The sequence below is a fragment of the Rhipicephalus sanguineus genome, chromosome 5 (assembly GCF_013339695.2).
Source record: "Rhipicephalus sanguineus isolate Rsan-2018 chromosome 5, BIME_Rsan_1.4, whole genome shotgun sequence".
Taxonomy (NCBI): Eukaryota; Metazoa; Arthropoda; class Arachnida; order Ixodida; family Ixodidae; genus Rhipicephalus; species Rhipicephalus sanguineus.
In genome coordinates, this window is record NC_051180.1 from 95,032,875 (window position 1) to 95,057,909 (window position 25,035).

Consider the following 25,035-nt stretch of genomic DNA (forward strand, 5'->3'; position numbering starts at 1 on the left):
ATAGGCTGCGGGACAACAAACGAGTGGACGTTCTCATAGTATATAAGACATTGTGGCGAGCCCTCAGATGTTTGCCTTGCTATGAGCACACGTCAACCGTTTAGTACACGGTAGGTTGATCATCCCATTATTTACATGTTATTACTGCAAAAAGGAACACTGAAGATGAGATCTATCTAAATTACGAAACAAAAACGTACGTCTTTAGACGCACAAGACATTAAGAGAGAGCGCGCAGGCAGAAATATTGAATATCATTACCATTATAGTGAAATATGAAGTTCAACTGAACGATTGGCAGACTCACAAAGCCGTGTGAAGCCAGAACGATGAAGTTAAGAAAGGTCATTGAACTAATCCCCTACTGCACTGATCACACATGCTTGCTGAACCGCCACGCTTGCAGCTAGCTCTCCCATGCAGACGCTATAGCGTAACCGTTAATCCTCTCGTAAACTTCTCATGAAACTTTGTGGTTCATCAATCTGGCTATGTCGCTTCCGATGGAGGTACTTAGTCGAGCGCCAAGTGTCACGACTTTCTTCGCAGGCGTCAGGTAATGTGCGCTAATACAGACAGCACAGCTCTTCTTCTCAATTAACGAAAGACGCACGCAGACGCTGTTGCGCACTATCCTATCCCCCCCCCCCCCTTCTTTATAAATTATGATAGCCGCTCCGCCTCAACTCGGCACTCCTTCGACCGAGATGTTTGATATATCGTACACGAACCAATTATTTTTTCATGCGTAACGAGGACTTATTCCTGGCTTAGAAAGTAGTGTGAAGTCCGCTTTATAGGAAGCTCAATCCATCATAAATCATCAGGAGGCCGCTAGGGCTGCCGTAAAGATCCTGCCTTCGTATTCGCACGTCTCAACCATGCCGCCACTGTCTGCAGATTTATTGCGCTGCTTGTCTCGATTGCATTCGTCGTATTAATTATCAATTATAGCCAGCCCGATTCCGTGAATCACTTTAACGATGCTTTTTATTATCAATAATAAAAGCTACATTTGACATTTATTGTCCCTCCCGAACACGCAAGCGCTCTTGTTCTTGAGAAAATAAGCGACCACAGGGTCGTCGCACTGCACAGGTACAACAGGGCGTGGTACCTACCTTTGTCGGTGCCACGCTCAAAGGAAGCTAAATTAATATAAAGAATTATCGACTATGCTCGCGCAGATATAACCACAATGAACCGCATGTACACGGCTTTCGTGGCCGGACTTCTACACGATTTCGCCGGCCGATCATTTAAATACAACTGGTGTTTTTTTATTAAGAGGCTACCTTAAAAACATGAAAGATTGCTGCTTAATAGAATTAACTCTCTCGTTGAAAGCAGACGATCATTGGTTCATTGGTTCACGCGTGACGTGAACAGAACTATTAAAAAGAACGGATGTTTAAAAAAGCTTCGAGATCAGATGCTGAATGAGGCATATAGCAACACTTAGACTGCTGGAGCGTTCCATTCTTGCTCGTGAGCTTACGCGACTGCGACTGAGCGCAAATAGTTACACAACTTAGCAAAAGTTTACGTAGCACCAGTAGTACAATTAAGCATCGTATACATGTTGTCTCAACTTACGACGTTTCTGCGGAACATCATTTTATCGGCGCGTGTTATAGGATATATGGGACACAGCAAGGAGCACGCAGAACTTCAACTCCATAAAGCACACAAGTTCCGTAAAACCATGGCAATTAACTATAGCCCACCGTATTCTCATGATCCCAATGTTTCTATACGCACCATCTCGTCCTCGTGCATGCAAATTATCTGTGACAATCCCGTGTCTCCGAGCCAATCGTTATCACATAGTGCATGTGGTGCATCTCCCTGCACTCACATTGTGTCTATTCTGTTTAATAGTTGCGTAAACTGCGATATTGTCATAGTAGTGCGTAGGCTTTTTCATTACAAGCGTTACATGTAGGTGAACTTCGAGCTCATGTAATTGGTACACTCTAAGCCGAAAAGGACTAAAATGGGGTATGGCATTGGTCCTTCAGGGGACTAAATGGGCTGCCACAGATTTTGAACCATTTTTGGACCAACTGCGGGAGTAACTACAGGGGTTCAACTTTTACTCTCTAGCACTTACTCCAGGTGGTTTAAACGTTGGTCCTCGTAGAATGCTCCAGAGGGACTAACAGTTGAACCGTCTGGTCTAACCGAGAAAAAAAAAAGATGGCGATTCTTCGCTATGTCGGCGTAATTCTTTGTATTTCTAACTGAATCAGCATTGAATGATGCATTATTTGCGGCACAGACATACACCACACAGACATACAAACACACACAACCATTGCAATCTAAACACCACACATACCTACCGCCCGCGCTACGCAGCTGAAAACCAACCATCGGCTATATATAGGCACAGTATCTTGACCTCCCACGTGGTGCTGGTGGCAGACTTCTGTCCAAAGTAATAAAACAATAAACATTCGAAGCGTAAGTGTAAATTTTCGTGGGCTCAATTGTAGCACCGCAACACACCGATCTTTTAATATGAACCCGCCGGACGTTTAACCCTCCTTTCAGTCAGCGAATTCGAATTATCAGCTGGTACTCTATCGTGTCCGCCGAACCAGCGTTAGCAATGCTGGTGCACAAGTCCGTAAAATGCACTTATGCACACACAAGCATAGAAGCGGCACTTATGCAGGAACGCCGGCGAAGCAGTGAGGCGTACCGCCGATGCCGGCTTCTTGCCGACAACGTCGCTAGGCCTTTACGAGGAGCACGGTTATGAGTTAAACGACCGCTGGCGATCCCAACATGCGTCTCCTGTGCAATTTTCGTTGTCGTTATTTTACATACAAGCGAAAAATAGATGTCCGCTGTCGGCGGCGTCTTACAGAGTGATGTAGATGTATGTATACCTACAACGACGAGACGGCGCGCAGGCACGGTTCTTTCACCGTGCTCGTAAGTCGCTCGCTGTACACCGCCGGCCGCACGTTGACTCGTATCGGCGCTCGCCTTCACGCTAGATGTTTGACAACAGTTGTCGCATGGAGAGAAAGACACAGATTGAACTGTACTTTATTCCAGAAGACATCATTCTCCGTGAAACAAATTCTACGCAACGTTTCTTTCACCTGCACCGGCAACGAACTCTCACCGGCCGCCGGCCGGCTTGGTGCCGACGACGTAGCGAAGCCTACTTCGTATCGCTTCGTAGTTGTAGCCGCTGACTCTGCGGGAATACAACCTCTAACGAACAGCTTACTTTTGTTAGCGCTGGCAGTGTTCTTCGTAGTTCTTCCCAATTCGGTACATTGAAGCGAGTTATCCGCGGTGTCCGGGCTCGAAGGCTTGCACTTGTTTGGGTCCGGCAGCTCGTAGAGAAGAAACGTGGGTGAGCGCTCTCGCTCGCTGTGTGCGCCGGTGCGAGTTGAACTTGACTCTCATAACTGCTTCTATTCGTTGTAATAGTGCTTCGCTTTCACTCTGGCGTGTAAGCCATATAACTCGTGATCGTGCTAGCCGGCAGGCCCGGTAAGTGCAGGGCGGCAGCAGGCGATCGGCGCGCAGTTACACCCCCCGTTGGTCCCCTTCTTGCCGGGCGTTTGCGCACGACACGCACTGTCTCGCATTTACACCCTGTTGGACGAACCGTTGATCCTTTGGTTTAACGACTGCCGTTAGTCCAATTTTGCCCAGTTTCGGCTTAGAGTGTATAGTTACGTTGTATAAACATTCGGGAACACGCGCTCTCCTCGTATCTGCGCGCATTTACGGGCTCCGTCAACAAATTACGTCAGGGGACCCACACACGCAGTTATGAAAAAGCAACAATCGCCGCTGAACAAATGCAGTGTTGCCAGCAAGCTGGGTCATCTGTTGGCGCTCGTAGCCCACGTAACTCAACAGCCGCTTTCTTTGTCGTGAACGCGATGCGCACAGCAGAACGCGTGTACACCTTCGGCGGTGGTCGCGGGTTATAACCATGGGCGAGCCGTGGAGACGCAGAATGTAGATTGCCGCTCAATAGAGCAACTCTCGAAAGGCTTCTTCTTTCTTATACGCTACATATCGCCCGGAAAACGAGCCCCTTCGCAACGTGCACACGCGAAACGAGCGAACAAAGAGTTGAGCGCTTTTATGGAAGACCCCTTTCGAGTTCGCTCGCCGATTCCCCCTGCAATTTGGAGACTCTGAACGTGCTGCAGGAGTTAACGGGCCGAGCATGAGGGGAACCCACATTGAAGAGAAAGAAAGGAAAGAAAAGACTAGAAAGGTGCAAAAAAACGGGCAATGGCGTTGGTGAAGCGGGGAACGGGTGACCACTATTGTTTCCACGGCCTCGCGTTATGCAAAACAGATGCGAAACGAGCCGTACCGACACAAATAAAGAGAAGGCAGGTCTACGCCGACCAGGCCTGCCGTATACGGGCATGGTGATGCGGCCTCCCCAGCAGAGCAGCCGCGCTTCATCCCCGAACCTCCGTAGTACGCCACACCTCCCTTCCCTTATTTGAACCCCCGATTCCGTGTTGCTCGTCGTTCATTTAGAGCTTACAGCTCTTCGTATGTTGTACTCGTTTTTTCGTGCACACTGTTTCCTGTCGTTGTTCGCGGTGGACTTAGCAAATGTGTTCACTGCAGCGTAACGCTTACAATGGTGAATCGGATATCGCTGCAACCAAGGAATTGCAGGCCACGTTTGGCTGTCTCGAGAAAGAAGCATACTTGGCAGTGTTTTTCATTATTATAGCGAAACATTGCGTTCTAAAACAGTGCGAATGGAGGGTCTACTCAGCTGCACTTTTAGTGAACTAAAATACACAGGAGCTGAGTGATTAAGTTAGTATAGTGAAACTATGTATTACAATTGGCCGCTTACTCGCACCGACATGAAGTCTGTACTTCAGTGGCGTGTGCAGCGCACTCAGCTCACGAGGCGGAATCCTGCACCATTTCGGTCTTCGTTCGGTTTTCGAACGTTCAGTTTCGGTTCAGGCACTTGGCCGGCCAGTAGCTGCCAGCTGTCATCGTTGAACAGCCATGGCTTCTGGCCAATCGCGCGAGCAGTAACCGGACGTTCGACAACCGAACAAAACTCACTTCTATACAAGAGTCCACCTTTGGTTTCTGCTGTATACTTTTCTTCACGGCGATGAAGACTTGTCCTTAAGGCATAGTACTGTGTGTGTATATGTGTATTAGACGTGTGCTGTAAGGCCCTTGTGTATGAATTGAAGCGCTGTCTTTTGGAATATGTTATCGTGTATCCAGCGGTAATAGCTGATCGTGGCAATGTAGCGAAGGCTGGCTCGCAGTAGGAGACGGGGTCTGTCGCGTACGTTCGCATCAAGCTCGATTACTGCATTAAATTCTCATTTCTTTCTTTCTTTCTTTCTTTTTATCTGCTCAGGATGTCGATGCCTGAGTTCGTGTACCAGGACAGGAATATACGACTTCAAGGACGAAGCACAAGACGGAAACAGGGATCAGGATAGAACGCCAACGAATCGACTCCGAGCACCGAACGAATGCCTATACGAACGCTGACATCGCCGAAGTTGCAGCACAGGAAAATGCTTCGGAAAAGGCATGCATTGCCTGAAAGAAAGTCACCTTCGCCACCGGAGAAAGCGAATGCGGGTCTTCAAAATGCCGACCATCTGTGAAGGACGCCTTAGGTCTCAGTATTGACGTATCAACATATGACAAAACAAAACGATCACTGATTAGTCAAATATTCATCTAGTCATAGACACATGGAGAGTTCGAAGGAACCTAACTCTCGACAAGAAGAAGTTCCATGATGTCTAATTCTTGTCTGCCCTGTTCATTCTTTTGGCAAAGCTCTTCAGGACGGTTTATTATACGCCGGTGGGGCTAAATCTTAGCGATTCAATTAAGGTTGCTGCCATTAACACTGCTTGCCATTTTTAGCTTCCACGGCCAAATCAGTGCACTTCGGGCACTGATGTGTGCACGTTAAAGTGTCCTATCATGTGGGCCCAAGCCGTACTAGCGTGAATAGTGTACTGCTTGAAGTCAATGGAGCATGACATCTCACGCAACGTCCTTGGTTTCTGTCACTAAATTCATTTGGTGGGTGGTCGTGGCCCTAACATTTACGATAAGAGTTGAGTAGGTACTCTTACTATGTAGGTAGCCATGACGATGTGACGCTTGATTGAAGCAATCTGAGCTACGAACTGCTATCCTATTATATGTAGGGTACGGCTATTTCAGGTGACAGTAAAAATTTTCAGAACCCATCGGAAAGACGATAACCCCGACAGGGTTCTTCGCCTTTGGAACGCTATTTCGCGCATTTACAGGTGATGAAAGACCGGTGGTTCAGCTCACAAAACAATTTGCTAAATTAGCGAGGAATTTTGATGGCTACTGAAGTTGCGGAATATTTATGATGACAGTTTTGCAGCCTGCCAAAACGTTGGCAATTCACGTTTTGCGAAAATATCAATAGCACAATTTTTATCCCGACAAGTATAAGTCGTCAAACTTAAAGGAGCATTTCGATAGATTTTATATGCAAAGTAAAACTGTTATTTTTAGCTGTGACGGAATTCTTTTTTATTTCCGATCAAGAGGTACTCAAAAATAATTTGACAGTACCTGTGTTACACATGTACAGATCGGCAAGGCAAATGTAATGGTGAACACGCCTGCGTGTTACCGTGTTCATTTGTTGAGCGGCAGTATTACTATACTGATTGTACCTAAGAAACCTGCAACCACTTTTTGTTCACAAGTATATTTCGAATTTTTGCCTGTATTTTTGCACGTCTGTTCATCACACACTTTACCATGTACAAATCTGAGTTCTTTCAATATCGTTGCGAGAATTCTTGATATCTTTGTTGTTTTGTATATATACATTCTACACTGCAAATTCAACATAATTTCTAATCGTGTGAGTGGGTCAAAATTTTTGTAAAAAGTGTCGGACCAGTACGAGCCATGTTTTGATCGCCTGTATTCATTGCAAAGGCTAAATTTTACCAGGAATCAAGTAACCATTGGAATGCTTCCGACGCATCCACAAAAACATTGTGCTCGTGCTTCAAGGTATTTGAGGAGAAATGTCTTCCTCTCTGTATAGAGAAGACTGATCGCCATGTTCATAAAAAGAGCGATTACGTAGCCTTGATCGTGAATTTCGCGAAGCCGTATAGTGCGGCGTTGCATTTGTAACAAGTCTTAGAAAAGTTGTATGCTTCAAGACCCTTTAAGATTTCCTTGTCAACCTCTGGTAATGTCCTACTACAGGCCGTATGAAGCAATACCTTAAGATTTCTGTCACGTACAGTCGATGCATTGCGCACAAATATTGTTGTTTAGGTACGACTGACTACCACGTCTTACAGTCTCCCACTATTGCCGTTATCTTGCGACCGCTTGCACCGTTATTGTAACGTTTTTGGTGCTTGCGTGGTTGTATGCTTCTGTTGCGAACGAACGTTCGACAGCGCATGCTCCCAAAAGTCTCATGGTGCACAAATGTTGTACAGGGTGTCCCTTTCCATTTCCAGGTGTTGCAGCCTTCAACTCGCTTCTTCTTATATACTGCATGCTGCAGTTAATCTGGGGCTTGTTTCCTCTGTGAAACGGAGACGACTGTTTGGTTCGTCAAGTGTGCATATGTAGTAGAGTAACAAAAACCCATTAATATATGCTCATTGGATACATTTATGAGACCAAGTCAGAGAAATATCACACCTAGGCTATCACTTCTCAATCGTACATTTGATATAGTTGCAGTGATTTCTGAACTCCACTCGCAGCGTTTATGTTCACATCCTAAAAAGCTTGACGACGCGGAGTTGCAGTTTGCGACTATCTTACTATTTTGAGTGACACAAATGTATATTTCATTATTAGCCAACAGAAAAGATTTGCAACTAGCGTATTATCTAAAATCATTGTAAAATATATTCGAGTGTGTTATTGTGACGACCATAAAAATTAGTCTCCTAGCACTGTAAGTCTGTAAGTATTGTGAAAACGCCAGCCTACGTTTCTGTAGCGTTCCGAGGACATCTGACAAAGCTCACCCGCTGTGAAAATACTTGTACCGCTGGGATGTGCCGTAACCGCTGTTGTGAAGTGCATGTAGTGTCGTCAATTCTTTGTATGCCGAGCCCGTGCGGCTTCGTCGTGTCTTCTCTGTCTGTTCCGCTACTCTCAACCGAACACAAGTTAAGCGCATCTCAGGAAACTGTATACCCTTGGCGCACGGCGCATTCTGGGTTGTGCACGGTACACCCTGCTGCGCCTGCACTCGCCTCCTTCGTCCCTTGCCCTCCTTCGACGCGTTTACACCTTCAGTATTGGTGCTTCCAAGTGCGTAGCTGTATCCTTGCAAGGTTGCCACAGAAGCTCGTAGATTCAAGTGTGATTAAATAAGAATGGTCGTGAATCTCATAGCGTATACCGTAATGCGGTGAAATGATCCCATGCGTGATTATAGGCTAGAGAGGGGGAATGCAGGAAGGGCAACGGGGTTACCTGGACTTTGTCCACATTGCTACCCTACACGTGGGGAGGGGATTTATGGCTCAAAAGAGAAAGGTGGAGAAAGCGTGATTGCAGACTATTTGCAATAGACAAGTATAGCGCAGCGCATACCTGTACGGACGATCACTTAAGCCAGTTACCTTCAAGAACTGCAGAAGGGCTCGTATGACTTTCTGGGCTGATGAGCTGTGAGGCCAGGCTATTTCCTTCAGCAAAAGGCCAATCTCCAAGTCTGCTTAAAGCACACTGGAGATTATGGCGAACTAAGTCAAATTGATAAAAGTGACACAACAAGGGATCTATGGTCGCTTCAGTTCAGCCTGTTAGTGCACATGAATGAATCAGCCATTCCAATGCGACAGCTGCACGAGTATGTATCGTTATATACCTATTTTTTTCGCAAGTGCCACTGGAGCAAGATGGGCACATTAAAAAGTTTGTACCATGGGCTCATTGGTGACTGAACAGTGAATAACTAACTTCTCTATTCTCCCATGTAGTCGTCCTTTAGAATGGCTCCATCAAATTTACAACGCGCCATAGCTCAAATTCAATTGGCCTATAGAAAGTAACATTGCTAGCGCATTTTGGTACATAGTGGTTTTTATGAGTACTGCACAATCACCGCGAAACGTACGGTTGGAGAACTAACAGAAGCACAGTGTTATGAACTTGGCTGTAGATGACCTCTTCGTAGGCATTCACTAGTTCTCTCTGTCATTGACCTATAGAAGTAAAGTGATCTGTATTGCCGAAGTTGACGGAACCGAAAGAGGGACCGAACAGTAAGCAATGCCTGAGAACGCAGGACGTACTGATCTCTATATATATGGGACTGAATGACGTGAACGTCAATGGCTAGATGCCGAATTGGGCTCAAAGTAGATCTAGTTCGTTGAAGTGTGAACGAGTCCACTTGCCGAAACCTTGACCCAACACACAGGGTTTCCTCATTTGTACACTGTTGGTCACTTCAAGTCTTCGTCTTCCTGTGATCATTTTGTTGTGTTTGAGTCTGATGGTGTGTAATGTCTGACTGTTTAGTGTTCCAGCAACGTATACCATGCTTGTTTGGTCACCGAACGCGAAAGTCTGTATTTATGTATGTGTACACAAATGAACACGGTTTATCCCTTATATGTTCGATGTTTTTGGCCTAATTTTATCAGCGGGACAATGTGTGTGCATTATAAACATTATTAACGCTCAGTGGTGCATATAACACGAAGTATGTGAGCATCCGAAGAAAGTTCGTCCTTTCGATGTTGAATGTGTCTTTCAGACGTAGAAAGGAGTATGTGTTGTGCGCATTATATATATTCTGAGATTCAGCCTTGTATAACATGCTGTGATGTGTATTCGCTGGAAATGTTATGCCAGTCAGTGAAAAGACTTCTTTTGACTGAAACTTATAATACATATGCTAGTCTGTACAACACCTCGTTGCTCGCACTCTGTGAGACTCAGTAAATTGGGGTGCATATTTATGTCGTTTGATCTGTATTGCCACAAAATCGGCAATGGAGGAAAATTGCTTGACAAGTGTGATGATTCATAGTTTAGTTTATCTCTCCATGTATTACGGGACAACATGAGGAGCGCACGGTTATTCCTTTCGAGGTGCTCGACAATGTGCTAATACGTGCCATTCTGGCCATCGCCAACCATGTATTCTTTCGAATCTCTTACTTATTAATTAAACATTAAAACTGATTTATTTACACTGAATTCCCTGAAGGAAGTGTGCTTCTTTGGCATGGCCAACAACATCGCGGGAATCTTGCTAGCATGGCAGCGCGACTGCTCTTCAGGACCGTGCTCGGGCTACTGATCAACATCATTGAGGTAAAGGATTTGTACATGATCCATTTTGCGTCATTATCTCTTAAATTGTTATTGATCATTTATGCATTGAATTGTCTTACCTAGAAATATATCCAGGTCTTTCTGGTTTTTCTCTATACACCCCCACGAGGCGTGACACAAAGTTGGCCTGTCCCCGCACGGACAAATGTCCCGCAAGAGCGTCGGATCAATTTTGCTTAATCTTAAAAGATTTGTAAAGACGTTCGCTTGTGTTCTACGGAAGTCTGTTTCTTCCTTCCCATTAATACATGTGTGGGGAGCTACGCATTGAAGACGTGTGTAGCACTGGTGAGCAAGAATTCGATTGTGGTTCGATTGAGGCTCCTGGGAGGCACAGCATGAGTGCAACTCGCGCTCCTAGTTCAGCTGATGGCTAAGGTCAGCGGAGCCCTGGACGAGGGGCCCCAGCCATCAAGCATCTAATTCTGATTTTTAACCCCCTCCCCATTTTTAACGCGATAGCGTTAGAGAGCTCGTTTCGCAGAAATGCCGCCATCGGTGTCGGCGTCGCTACGTCGCTTGTGAGCGAAAAATCGTCCGTGACCGAAAAATCAAGAAAGATGCAAATAAAATAAACAATAAAAATTTTCGGTCCCACTGAGGATCGAACCCGGGCCGTTTGCGTGGCAAGCAAGTGTCCTACCACAAAGCCACGATGTTAAATGCAACTGCTTAGGGAAGAAACACTACATAAATGCCATGTAGTGGAATGATTCTCCTCAGCCCATTTTGTTCGACAGGTGTCACGACGAAAATGAGCCTATTCGGCGATTTGTAGGCGCATTGGCGGGGCCGTCAAACTACGTTTTTTGCGTGACGCCATTCTTCGAAAAAAGCCGAGATAGTGCAGCCATCGCCGCTAGAAACACACACGAACTTTCAAACAGCTACAAAAATGGACAACTATGTCCCTCTAGCGGAAAACATATCAAGCCAACGCCTCCTTTTTTTTAAATAAAGATTTTCTCTCTTACTTTGTTACGTAGCGCACCTTTCCCTTAGTAGATACGCGTTAGCAGGCGGCAGATATTCTGCCGTCCAGCAACATATTAGGAAGTTTGATTGTACACATGTGCACATCCAGTTTAAAGCGGCTGTCTTCGCTCTTTGTGGGAAGCAAAAATTTCTGATTTTTTCCGAGAAATTCTGAGGAAATAAGAACAGTTTCCGAAGGACAGTCCAATTTCTTTGATGTATCGATGTGATCATGGATAAGATGAAAGACACTGGTTCCACCGACGAAAAAGCATAATCTTTTACGGCATGTATAATTTTAGGCATACGACGTCTGTGATGGGGTGCAAGTGAGTGGGAGATTTGAGCGTTTTTGCATCGGTCGCTTATTGATGTTCTCTGGACGGTCAACGCTGTTCACCCAGTCTCCCCACCCTTGCTTCGAGTGGCCGTCTCGCAATGGCGAAATCGAGCTGAGTTCAGTCGTGCAGGTGAGTCTATAGTCGTTAGCAGCATGCACGTTCGCTGGTTACGCTGCCTTTGCAGTACTTCGCCGTGTCTCCAGCCTTCACAGGTACAGCAAGTGATGACCAGTGCTTAATGTCAGGGGGTTCTCGGACGGTCTTAGACACCCCACCAGTACTCACAAGGAATCCGGGACCCCCCTCGCTAGAATGTAGGGATTGAGTGAATCCGATGCGGTCAGCCATATTTTTGTCTCCTTGTGAATGGTGGTCGGAACATTTTTGTCTTGATTTGACGTCACTTTGTTCATGGGTTTACGGATGTGTAGAACACTGACAGAGCACGGGGATGACTTGTTTCATGTCTACGTCTTAAATTGAGAAAAAAAAAGGCAACACCTTTAAAAATGATTTCGTCCGGGTGTATAAAACGATGTGCAAGACAACCTCTCAGCTGCTTTTTGTTTCCGCCTCTTAATTTCTCTCTCCACTTTCGGTCGAATCGCTAGAGTCACCCCCTTCGACGGAGCCAGACTTTAAGCCCTGGTGACAGTAGCGTAGCCAGAAATTTTCTTTTTGGAAGGGGGCGGGGTTCAACCATACTTTATACATGTTCGTGTGTAGGTTTGTACGTGTGCTTTTATGTAACGTATATATACACATGCAAAATTGAAAATCTTCGGGGGGGGGGGGGGGGGTTGAACTTTCCTCTGGCTACGCCAGTGACTGGTTACGACCTTCTTCGCCATGAGACTTTCTCACTGCTTGCTGTCTGGCGCCCTACATGCTTGCATACTTACGCCCATCCGCGTCTCCTGGATTGCCTTTTCCGTTCGCGAGCCGAAAGAAAAAAAAAAGAAATGAAATAGAAGGAACTGTCAATAACACGTGCCACTCTCCCTTCGACGTCTTTCTTTCCCTTTCCGACCGTCGGCGTTGGAGCGCGGAGACAGTGCCGTTCGTATCCCGTGGCTTCGGGGCGGCGCGTACCGGAAGCCGTGATCGGAGAGCGGAGACCTTGGGCAGCATGCAGCAGCAGCGACGCCGCCAACCTGGATCTGCTGCGGAAACGCTGCAGTCTGGCCCTCTCCTCCGCATAAATAGACGGAAGCCTCGAATTAGGGTGGGGAGGCCGACCAAAGGCCGGCGGTGCTGCAGAGAGCACGAGCACTTTCCTCGTGCCCAAGACGAGCACGACTTTCGCCTTGTGGCCTGTCATACACTAGATCTTCACGCTAACAAAGGGAGAGCGTTGTTCGGTTCTGCCGCTGTAATCGACAGAAGTTTGGCACAGGTCGGAGGCCTGGCGGCAAGGGCGTCCGCAGAAATTTTTTCAGGGTGGTGCATCCGCAGGGGGGGGGGGGGGGATTATCAAGCACAGGCAGCCTTTCTTTCACTGTCTTGGCATGACCGGCAACATTAGTCAATAGTGTGTAACGTGCTAAGTTGGTTGGCAATCCTGAAGGCCGTTTCAGACGGATATACGGGACCTGAGTGCGCTGATCGAGCTGTGTAGCTTCACGGTAGCTTATTGCTATACTGCAGAGAAAAATATCTGAAATTCCGGGGGGGGGGGGGCAGCCGCCTCCCCTTGCGCCCCCTTCCGGACCTCCATGCCTGGCGGCCTCACTGAGATGCCTGCTTGTATAGTCTAGGTTGCATTGAAGAAGAACGGCGATGGGGGCGAGTTGGTTTACGTATGTTTTACACAACCTGCAGCGCAAGCACGTAAGCTCTGAAAGAAAGGTGACGCGGAGAATGAAGGAAGACAAGGAGGGACGCACACGAACGCATTTTTTTAGATATGGTAATGTCTATTGTAGCACTCTATAGCTGTAAGTGGGCAGAATGACTCGGTGTGTACGCGTGAAGTTGTTTACAGATTATCTATATTCGCGATTTGCTACATCTGCTTACTATTGAAAACAATTAATAGGTTGCCCGAATGGAGGATACAGAGCAGTGAGGAAAATGCAACAGCGAGAAACATCTCGTTGCGAACGTACATGAGTGTTTTTCTCGACACACAGATTCGGAACTAGAGCACATTTGCGCCTCGGTGTGATCCGCAGGAGGAAGCGAGTAAGTCTAATGCATTCACGGACACATGACGTCCATGACACAACAGGTTCACTTACTAAACTATTTGGTTGGGAACACCCGCCGTGGTTGCATAGCTCGAGGACGCGGGTTCGACTCTTTTTTGTTCATTTTAATGTCAATGCACGCTGTAATACGCTTTAAGATGGCCGCGGTCTGTCACCGTATAATATCCGGCTTTTAATTCATATGCTTGCAAGCAGGGGTGGCGCTACAGTTTTCCCGCAGGGGTCCAGCATTATAATGAAACGGGTCAATCAAGCAAGGGGCGGGAGGGGGAGGGAGAGCGTGCTGAGATGTCATAAATGCGCTGCTGCCCACCAACCACCCCCATTCCCAATTTGCCACCCCTGCTCGCAAGCTTGCCTCAATGTGCGATAACATCTCTGACCGATAATAATCTTATCGTACAAAAGAACCATGACTCTAAGAAATCAAGCAACAGCCAGACAATATCTATAAGTGCCACAAAATTACATTGCGCACCAACTAACATCTATGCGCTCTGTATAAGCACTGCCACTGATAAAGGTCACGCATAATTCGAACAAAAGCCTCCGAGATTGTGCGGTTCGCGCAGAGCCCCAATCTTGGAGGATATGGCCAAAAATTCATGACATTCAACGAGACGCAAAGCGTAGGACTTACGGGGACAGGGCGAAGCAGTGCATGAAATCTTCGCACAGTCGTCGGTACGGCGTTGAACGAGCACAGCAGCCGTAACGTTCGTGTAACGTCACAAAACTCGGAGTCTAGAGCCTAACAACGAACGACGTTCGGCGTTTGCAGGCCGCACCCGCCTGTTTTCGCTCCCACTACACGCACTGTGACTCACGCAACCACGGTGCAACGAAAAGGCGACGCAAGGTAGTGGACCTCTGTTCCCAGGGTTCCCCAAATGCAACCGGAGTCATTGCATATGTGCCCTCAGGCACGTCGGCTGCTTGCCGTGGAGGGCAAGATGCGATGGAAAGAAAGAGCAGAAAGGGAGAGAGGGAAGCAACAAGCACGAAATTAAGAAACGAAAGCAAGGACCACGGTAGCATTAAAGATTGAGAAAAAAAATGAGGGTGAGAGGGGATGCAGAAATTCCAACAGCATACAACGAGCAGGAGAGGAAAAGTCGAACAGCCAAGAAAGACGACTCAGAAAGGGGTTGCATTCACGGCCATAGCGCCAAGGGCGGCGGCTGAAACGCGGGCGACAGGGCGCCGGGTGGGGTCGCCGGGCGGTTCGAGTTCCTTCCGCTCCATTGGCATTTCCCATGGAGCCTTCGAAGGGCGTGAATGAAGTGTGGGAAGTGCGAGAAAGGAATGAAAAAAAATAATGATAATAAACAGGGAAGACATAAAGTCGAGACTTGAAGACTACTTCCTCTCTCTCTCCTTCTGTCTGTCTGTCTGCCTCAGACCCTTTCCCTCATCAAGTTTGATCCTTCTATGACGATTAACGAAACGGGAAGTGATTGCACTGGTGTCTAACGCCGGCCGTCAACGTAAACGGGAAGGTAAGAGAGTGTTTATAACACTCAGTGATCTGGGGTTCGCATTATTTTGGCTTTGCTGGACTACCCCTACCCGCCGTGCAGGCGCGTAGCCAGGGAGGGGGGGGGGGGGGTCAACCCCCCGAATTTTTTCAATTTGCGTGTGTATATATACACGCACACATACAAACGCACGCAAGAACATACATAAAGTAGGATTGAACATCCCCCCCCAAAAAAAAAAAAAATTTTGTCAATCTGGCTACGTTATCTGCCGCCGTCATAGCTTAGCCCGTAAGGTGTCTATGTATTGGCCTCGAGGCCCACCACTGGAAGCGCCGGCGCCACCGTCGGCGTGACGTGCTTGGCAGGATCACGTGGTCTCAGCGGCCGCGTCGGCTGCTTGTGGCGCACGTGCTTTGAAAACGAGTTTCAAGTCCCACATGCGCTGCGGTCTGTTCAAATTCGGAAGTTTTCTCTCATTTTCTACTCAATTGAAACCATTGTAATAGAGTGGCTGCCTCCGAAGGCGACGAACATGGGGCTCTACCGCTCGGTGCCGCAGTGCCGCGCTTACGCAAAGGAGCCCAGTGTCGGCCTGCACCGGTAACCGCGGGACAAGAAACAGCGTGAAGCATGGGTTGTAAAGCTAAGAACCGGCAAGTAGCCATCCGCTACGAGGCTGGTGTGCAACAAGCACTTCCGCGACGAAGACTTGTTACTGCGTCGGGCCTGCGATGTTCGGTGAGTAGCAGACAGCGCGCACTGAGACGATGGCTCGCGCGCGTTTCCCGCCGGCAAATGATGCTTATCTGCCACAGGATGGTAAAAGCGCTACCTTTTACCACGTGCGATGCCATCTCAGAACCATCCAATGCGACCTCTTGATCGTCGGCCCCGTGCTCAGCGTCCACAAAATCGGCTGCAGATGCGCAAGTCATTGTTGAGATACGTTAAATTAAAAAGCGCACAGGGTCCCTTATGCATTCGTTAAAGATGACTAGAAGGCGAAAGCCATCTTCTTCTTGTCAGTCGATGTACTGATTCTCCCGCGCCCCCCTCCAAAAGCGTTCTGCGCCTAACGCGGTTTTGCACGGCCTCCGTGACCGATCACGGAGGCAATGCAAAGCGACCATGACGTGTGAATACGTCATAATTTGACGTCACATTATGTGACGTCATAATGACGCTACATATTTTGACGATCTGTGACGTCATGATGACGTCATATGGTGACACCATCACGTGACGATTATTTTTTGCATCACTCGTGTTGACGCCGCCGACGCGGGACGCCGACGGGCAACCTTCCCATTTGATGAGGCATGCATTGCTTAATAAGCTACATAAATTTTGCATTGCCTCCGTGATCGGCCCACCGGCCAACCCCATGTATTTTCTTGGAGCCTCATTTATTTACGTGGGAAAGATGCCACCCTGTTCGCGTTAGACACGACACTGCTGCCAAAATTGCTGGGGTACTCGCCAAATAATTACTGTCCTGTTTTGCGGCTGCTGGTTGCTGCAATAACTTCTATTTTATTCACCGCTATTTCAAGCTCATGTGGGTCCTAGTTCACAGCCGACGTTTGCAGAACAAGTCCGGCAAACGTTACTGTATTTTCTTTCTTTTCCTAGGCGTCGCATGCTACTACATGCTCGGTCTCGTAGACTGGTTCTTCTTCCACCAGCAATCTCGAAGTGGTGAAGCTTTGGTCCATGAATTTGTTGATGACAGAGAGCGGCAATTTCACTGGAATGCAAACGGAACGATAATTAAGGAGCATTAAAAAAGGGCGTCGCATTTGCTCACGTTTTGTGTGAGCACCAAACGAAACGAATGCGCTGAATGAAGAAATAGAAGCAGCGGCATTTGCCCGCTGAGAAGACCGATCAATACGCAGTGCGAGACAGCTTGTCAAATGACATTGAAACGTACCCGAATTTAGACCGAAAAAGAAAAAAAAACACTAAATCGTCGGGACGGCAGATCACAAAGTTGCCATGCTCACCGAAGCCGCAGTTGTAAGGAAATTGTTTTTGAACTGCTCTGATAGCGTCCGCGCAACAGTAGTTGTTTGTTTACTCACAAATTCTCATATTTTGCGGCCTAAAGTTCACAGCGCAGTGCCGAAACGCGCTCGTAGCAAAAGCGAAACCATCAGTACGAACATACATGCAGACGCTCATACACGCAGAGGCACCGTCAGTCGTCGCGAACCCGTGCGATCGCTGGCTTGAGGCTTCTTTCTGTTATGCTCCGTTTGGTTATACAGACAGTCTACTCTAACGAGATATTTCACGTAGTTTGCACTCAGCGAGTGACTACCTTTCACGCAAGAAGTCGGTTCAGGAGTCTCCAACGCGGTGACAGCGTGAAGCGGGTGCTCGGTTTTCTGCAAAGAGACAGCGACTGTAGACTATCTTGTGCTTTCAGTTCGTCGAAAATGATTATTTTGACATTAAAGAAGACAGTTAATTTCGAAAGTACTTACAGAAATGCCCTGGAGGGCTTCCGCGAGGTGTTCTTGTAGAGCACCGACAGCAAAACCTATGGGGAGCGCGCCGGCGGTATCCTGCCTAGCACGCAATCGAGGCGCGTCCGATAGAGGGCGACTCCGTAACTCCTCGAGGCCAATAGAACATTTCGTCGGAGAGAGAGAGAGAGAGAAATGTGATGCGGAAAGGCAGGGAGGTTAATCAGAAAACATATCTGGTTTGCTACCTTGCACTGGGGAAGGGGTAAGGGGAGACAGAAAAGTAAGAAAGAGAGGGATGGGATAGGGAGGGAGGGAAGCACAAACACACACACACACACAGGAGTGTCACAATCGTTCAACGAGGCCGGTCGCTCGCAGGAACTTCATCAGCGCTTTCGTTGCTTTCTTCCGTGAAGCTCGGTCTTTCCGACATTCCAAGATTGACTGCTCAGAAAGCGGCTGGTCGTCGAGGCGAGCAAACACTGCTGAGAGGGACTGTCTCTGAGAGCTGTACTGAGGTCACTGACATAAAATATGTTCAATGGTTTCGTCATTGCCGCAATGGTCACATTCAGTGCTGTCTGTCATTCCGATGCGGCAAGCAAAGACGTTCGTAAAAGACACCTCAAGCCACATGCGGCAGAGAAGGGTCGTCTCGGATCGGGGTAGGCCAGATGGAATAGTGAGCCGTAGGCATGGATCCAGGCGGTGAAGACGGGTGTGGAGAAAACCGGGCGTGTTCCACATAGACCTGGCGACATCATGCGCAAGCGTATTAATCTTTGCTGCTGCGTCGCTTCTTGATAGTGGAATAGGTTCGATCACGCCATTTTCGTGAGCATTCTTAGCTGCATCGTCGGCATGCTCGTTACCGATGATGCCGCAGTGGCCTGTGAACCACTGAAAAGTTACAGCATGTCCTTCGTCTATTAGTTGATGCGTGTTACGGAAGGAATAAAGAGCAAACGAGAGAACACAAGAAGTGACACGTTAAGCGCTTGTTGCAACTGAGTCAGCGGAATCCCGCAATTTAGCCGAAGAGTTATGACAGGGATAATTGACAACCACCAGTTTGTAGCACGAAGTCACAAGGATTTCCTTGTGACTTCGTGCTACAGACGAGTGATTGTCAATTATACCTTTCTTTAGCGCTCGTCCACCTACGTTGTAGCATGGTCCCTCAAAGTATTGAGGGACCATGGTTGTAGTAACAAAGTGTTGTTCTTGATGGCAACGTAGATTTTGACAAAATTGTGCTTGCACGGCGCAGGCGTGACACTGGTCGCCTGAGCCAATCACATTCGCTTAGCGAAGAATATAGGCTACACTTTAGTTCTTACACATTGTTGTGCTGTCATCTTCAGTGCGATAAAAAAATTTTTTTGAAAGGTCACACATACTAGCCCAGCAGGGCACCTTATTCAGCTATATGTTAATTTTCATCAAATTTTTTTCACTTAACTTCCAAAATCTTTGTTCGTTAATACTGTCTAGTTGAGCTTTGAGAAGCGGCTAGGAAGCGCAGTCTGTGTACTTCATTATTATATTATATTATCAGTCAATGTTTCATATCTGGACCGCTGTGACACTGCGGCAAATTAAGCGGATATAAGGAATCCTGCTGGACGCCCACTGCCTGGGCGTCTCGCGCAATAAATTTACTTAGAAAGTGTTATCATCCTGAAACTTCACCGGCACCTCTTCTTGCACGCTTGTGAACCACAGTGTTAGTTACCATTTCTTGACAGGGTAGAGGGCTAAGTTGATTACAAGGCTGCTGAAAAAGCTAATAAAGCTGTCGTGGCAACTTTCAATCACACCATTTGCATTTGCACTTCCACCTCTCCATATTCCCTGATCATCCAAACAAGAGAGCAGCATTCGTGCGATAAAAGTTGATTAGTTTTTTTATATATGCTTAGAAATGTATAACAAAATTAGAGTGTCGCTGATATTCACACGAGACGGTGTTAAGTAGTTAGGTTTCGCTATCCCAAACAAAAATCTTTATAATTAATATTATTTACTATTTTTCAGCTTGCTCGGTTTCATAAATTATTTCTATAGGATGTAATCCGCACGTTACACGTGAAAGAATTGACAGGTCATCATCATAATCGTAATAATAATATCTGGGGTTTGACGTCCCAAAACCACGATATGATTATGAGAGACGCCGTAGTGGAGGACTCCGGAAATTTAGACCGCCGGGGGTTCTTTAACGTGCACCTAAATCTAAGTACTCGGGCCTCAAACATTTTCGCCTCCATCGAAAATGCAGCCGCCGCGGCCGGGATTCGATCCCGCGACCTTCGGGTCAGCAGTCGAGCGCCATAACCACCAGACCACCATGGCGGGGCGTCATCATAATCGTCATTTTTATATATTCTATCAACTTAGGAGCACGAGAACGCCTGAGAGATGGAGCGGGCGTTAAGGACGGTTGCTATATTGATCAATATAGCTACCGTCTCAAACCTTCGTAATTATTTGCACTCAGCATAGTCATTTAATCATCACCGTTTCTCTAATCCTTTTTGTTTTAATAAAAAATTTTACAGTCTTAATGACTCATTTATTACAATGCCTAGTTTGTTTGAAATTATCTGCCTTGTACTCACCTATATTACCCATTTCTTGTGGGAGGCCACCTGTATAGTCTGTTGACTATGGGACCTCCCTCTGTATCTGTATAATTCCCACTTGTAATGTACTCTCGTTATGCACAATGAAAGAATGAACTCTCAACTCTAAATACCCAGCTATGCGGTCGTGGCATACACTCACTGTCGAGACAGGCAGTGAGTGGGTGTCACATTTGTGTTCTTTACTCTTCCTGCGAATTTCGTCTGCCTTTTTTTCTTCACTGTGCCCACAATGAGGCTATACAGAGGGAGTACGAGTTTTGGTGGGTGGTGATGAGATGGAAGTGGTGTAAGAGCGGGTGTTGCTTTGCTTAGCACTATGTAACCAAATGCTAGTCAGCTTCCACTGGCTCCTGCCAGCTGAGCGTCCTTTGCGAGGAATAAAAAAAACAGCAAAGCTGGGAACATCTCATCTATACTCCTCAAGCTCACCGTTTTTTGTTTTGTTTTTTCACCAGAAATGCCCCTCTCTCTCTTTATTTGGGGCCAAAGGCCTCTAGACGCATCTATAGGGTTTTTTAGAAAGAATACCATACAGTTAAAGGGATACTGAAGTGGTTTTACAATTCGGTAAAACTTTGTTGTTAACAAGGACCAACATTATTGTCGACGATGGCGTAATTTTTTTCGCTGTTGTGGCAGCAGGAGCTTTAAAATACGCGAAAGAAAAGTCCGTCTTGCTCCGCCCACGCGAACGCGCCGAAAGTGTGGGCGTGACCGCAACTACGTCATCGTCGGTAGTTTTGGCCACGGTGGTAGAATAACAGGTGGCCCGACGCGGCGCTCCGCCAATGCGCCGCGCGTGTCACGGAGGTGCTCGAGTTGCCGCCGCTTTTCCGCAAGGTGGCAGAAGGTACATTCTGGGCCGATATCTCCGCTCCGGCGCATTTGAAAGCATGTGACCAGTGTGCGTCGTGAGCATTTAAACTGCAATTTACATCTTTAACTTTTGAGAAAGAGATCCGCGGTGTATTTATTACACCAGAGAGGCCTAGAGCAACACTGAAGAGTCGCCGTCGCTTAGAACGGACGCGCCACTAATGAAAGCATGCAACGCAACCAGCGTTGCAGCCGCGTCTCTTCCTTTCTGCTTGGTCATCTTCGATAAATGCGGAGGCGTCCGTGGATGCAAGCGTCCGAAGAGCAAGAGCGTCCCTATGTGACGCAACCAGCGTCGCAAAGTCGCAATCAGCCTTCGAGTCATGAACGCGGCCAGATCACTGTGGTCGTGATTAGGTAATCCCACGGCTTGAGATCCGCTCTGATGCGTCGCGTTTGTTGCGCTCTGTCAAACGAACGCGCGCGACCGCATCGGTGTTTCCGCTCACTTTGTAAGCTGGAACCACGGCTGAAACCACGGTGGCTCGATCTGTGCCGCTGATGCGGCGGCCACCATGGGACGAAAATGCTTCGCTCGAAATTGCAAATCTGGCTACAAAATGTGCAAAGAAAAGCTGTGCCTTCTCTCCGCGCCGAAAGACGAAAAGCGACTGCAGTTGTGAAGAAATGCAATTCCACGGAAAGACCGCCAGCTACTGTTTTCCGACATACATACGATAGCGTGAAAACCAAATGTTTTTTTTTTTACTCTATACACTCGCCGGTAGAATTTTGCACGCTTTCGAAAAAAAAAAAAAATACGCGCGCGTCTCTTGCAATCGGCACCCTGTGACAGTCATATCGGGACTACCCGCGCCGATTAAAAAATATTAAGCTTCATAAAGCCTGGTGCTCTCACTTTTGCGGTCGAAGCTGGCAGACAGCCACTACAAGCTAGTAAAAGCACAAACAACCGGTTAACGCCACAAAATTAGTTAGAGAAACCGGTTTTTGCAGCCCAGCGAGAGCTTGCAATGCGCGTCTTTCGGCCCAAAAACTCGTCGCGAACCTAGCGGCGGCCGCGAGCAACTCGAGCAGTACGGCGACGCGCTCGCGGCGCTCGATGGGCCACCTGTTTTATTCTACCACCGTGGTTTTGGCGGAGCCGTGGCCTCCGTGATTACTTCTGACTGCGCGCGTTGGTGGAACTGATCGCGAAGGCCATGCTTTTACAGAGCTGATGGCGCCGATGACGCGGCATACCGAAGGTGACGTCACCGCCTTCGCTCAGCAGTTCAAAAAGCCCTGCAGCTGCAGCCGCTCTTTTTTTGCCAAGAAATGCCATTTGCGTTCACTTCTGTGAACTCTTACATTGGTTTTCGTATTCAGCAAGGATCAAACTATGATTACACATTCCAAAGTCATTTTTTTTAAAAAGTGCTTCAGTGTCCCTTTAAGGGGCTGAAATCACGATTGTTTGTTCATAAATAATGTGTGACAATTTCCGGCCGCCTACGCTGTACCGGAATGGATCATGGCGTTAACCCTTTAGAATAATCCTATTATAAATACCGTGTCCTTTGACTATACGTACAATTTCCCATCCATATCTAGAATACGTGGGGAATGCATACACTAGATACCTCCAGAAAAAGTGTGCATCGAGATATCTAAACGTCCAAAAGTATTTAGAAAGTCGCTTCACTCTACGAAGTGATCTCAAGAACCCAGGAGGAGGGGGAGAATAGGGATAAAGGAAAGGCAGGGAGGATAATCAGGACTGAGCCCGGTAGGCTACCCTGCATGGGGAAGGGGGGAGGTGGAAGGGAAGTTATAGAGGAGGAGAGAATAGTCACTGTTTCAGCCGACGTAACAGTTATACTAACAACTATGTGGAAAGGGGTAGCCGTCACCAAGCAATGGTGACAACAACTCCTTCATTTATTTTCTATTTCAATAAATAAAAAAAAAGTTCCGTGTTTGATATCACAAGCGTCGAATCAGTCCGGTATTCTTGAGAAAACGCAACAGCGCTTTTTTTTTTCTTTCGGAACTGTGATGTGCAGTCTCGTGGTCCCAATATCTTCTCGACAGTGAAATCATTTCCGTGCAGGTGATTTAGAGCATTACGGAGGTGAAGCTTCTTGTTTGAGTAAGTCAGGCAGTAACACAAGAGGTGCTCAATAGTTTCTTCGACAGCCCTATGGACTGGCGTGTGACCTCAGTCGTGAGGTCCTCGTTTGATTTTTTTATTTTTGTAATTGTGGCTGTCATGAGGCTGTGATTAACCACCCAGGGCGCACAAATGCAATGCCTTTTCCAGTTTAGTTCAATGCCCGTTCAGAGCAAGCATTTCAAACGTCCAAGTACCACGGACAGGGTGGCGCCCGTTTTTTATCACTTCCTGAGGCTCAGAGCAATTATATAGCCAAGAAAACCACTCAAGCACAAAGGAATAGCAAATTCAGGCTTATAACTCGAGCATCTTGCGATTACGAGGTTAGCAAGCTGTGAGCTTTATACATTCGAAGCGTAAGTAACACGAGTCAAAAGACGACTGATGACACACGTCACGTTCTGGGCGCCTTGCTACATCTTTATTACGGATGCATATGGCGACACTTGTCTGAAGACGGGTACTAAATGCGTATCGTTTCATTATCTACAGCGACAGCTGTCGTTATAGATCGATATGCAGCCATTGAGATCCAGATGTGTCGGCTGGTGCACATGTAGTTGCTGCAATTCCAAGCATTTCGAAGAAAAATTACATGGAAAGAAAAGGAAGAAAAATTTTTATTGCACCGCGAGATTTCGCACTTACCCCGAACGGAGCTGGCCGACGGATTGTTGGCCAGTAACCCCTAGTCGGCGGGTGCCACTGTCAGTATAAGGCCAGCACGACCACTACGCGTTTCTCCACCACCACGTTTTTCACCTCTAACACGCGTTTCAGACCATGGTGCCATCTCAACACACAAACACACTGATTTCACAGACGGTGTAAAATTGTGATCCCAGCCATTCATCTCAAACGCAGAAAACGCACGAAAGCGTCCAAACGGGTGCAACAAAGACAACAGCCCTGCCCACACGCCAATAGAACGTGTTCCATATAATAGTGCTCGTGCAAGGTGCCGACAAAGACTAATTTGCATTACTAATCCCCCTCGCACTTTATACGTTCGACAGCCTTGCGCTCTCGAGGCCCGCGATAAGCACGCAAAATTATGCACACCCATTACTTCTCTCTCTCTTACATACACCAAGCGAATTTCACGCATACGTAACAATGAAACACGTCCTGTGCACCACCGGATGTTGAGCGAACAAAAGTTCCGGGAAAGCAAAATGTTGCACTGGGGGCGACACTTCAACGTCACTTTATTATTATTTTTGTAATGTGTCCTGAAGGTGCGCTAGCAAGGCTGTGAAAAAGCAAGATTGAATGGCAAACAACGAGCATTTTTACCGCTCTAAGAGGCGAGAAACCATGAAAGACAGTCGGCCGCACAACATATTCTCCCAGTCAATTCCAAGAATGCAGGAACGTAACAGCACAAATCGTCCTTTCTGTATATGTGGCCTGAACAAATAGTACTTGCTGAGGGAGCCGGCAAACAAACGGTGCAAGTATATCCTATTTTTATTTGTTGTTACTACCACGATCTGCTTCAATCTTTTCATAAACGTGCCTCTCTTCCGCTGCT

The 25,035-nt window shown here is 47.2% G+C and overlaps 1 long non-coding RNA gene across 1 annotated transcript in view; it reads left to right on the forward strand.

The window, feature by feature from the left end:
• The window catches only part of LOC119394006 (uncharacterized), a 63,955-nt gene extending 53,713 nt beyond the window's left edge, over positions 1-10,242 (forward strand). The window contains exon 2 of the long non-coding RNA XR_005184035.2: positions 5,396-10,242. This is a non-coding gene — a long non-coding RNA (uncharacterized LOC119394006). The remainder of the gene's footprint in view (positions 1-5,395) is intronic.
• Positions 10,243-25,035: the final 14,793 nt, after the last annotated feature.